Source organism: Apium graveolens, chromosome 3 (assembly GCF_009905375.1).
Source record: "Apium graveolens cultivar Ventura chromosome 3, ASM990537v1, whole genome shotgun sequence".
NCBI classification, from domain to species: Eukaryota; Viridiplantae; Streptophyta; class Magnoliopsida; order Apiales; family Apiaceae; genus Apium; species Apium graveolens.
Genome location: NC_133649.1, coordinates 122878996 through 122879979, shown reverse-complemented (window position 1 = coordinate 122879979; position 984 = coordinate 122878996).

Sequence of the window (984 nt, the reverse complement as noted above, 5' to 3'; positions counted from 1 at the left end):
GGTTTGTGATTGATTTTGAGGGGTATGACCCCGGGAAAAATCCGTTTTACAAAGACGTTATTTCAAATTTTTTTCTAAAATATTTATTTCGATTTCAAATTTTTATCTTTTATTATTTTCGAAACTCATAATTTGATTCAATTATTTATAATTTGTTTTGATTAATTATTTATTCATTGGATTAATTGATTAATTATTTAATTAACTAATTTTATTTATAAATAGTTTAATGAAGTGTAATTATTTATAATTGAGCCAAATAATTTTCTAAAATTATTTGAGTTTTTAAAATTATATATAGGTATTAAATATTCAATTAATATTATTAATAATTGAATTATTCTTATTTTATTTTTAGAAAATAGTCCGTTCATCCGATTAATACGAAATGAACGCGTCTAGACTCCGAAAAATATTCTGCTTTCATTAAAAATACTTTGGAGACCCGAATTCTTTTGTTTCGAAAGGTCTCTTGTTTTACGAATCGTTCTGAGTCAATTTTTGATCGAAAATCAAATTTTTGACCTGATTTTAGTTTTAAGTGTACCGAGTCGAATGTTTTGACGAACCGAGTAATATGTGATAAATTATATGATACGTGAATTACATGTATACATGCTATGTGAATTATGTGCATATGTGGGTCAAGAGTCCTGTGTTTGTATGTTATATTTATGTGTGGACTATCGTATGGGTAGACAATAGGGTTTTAACGCGCAGTTCGTCGAGTTATTATCGTTTAGACGATTAAATTTGTATCTTCTAATTATAGATACGAGTCTTTCAAGACGATCAAGGCCAGATGAAATGGATGAAGACTAGAGTTGAATAGTGTGGAATATTGGGTTGCAGCACTGCATGAGCAGCAGGCCAAAGAATTAGTAGAATAAAGACGGTGATGTCTTGAAACAAAATGTTAGAATAGATGCGTGTTTGCGAGTGTGACTAACTGCTAAAAACCCAAAGGCATGTATCCCTATCACC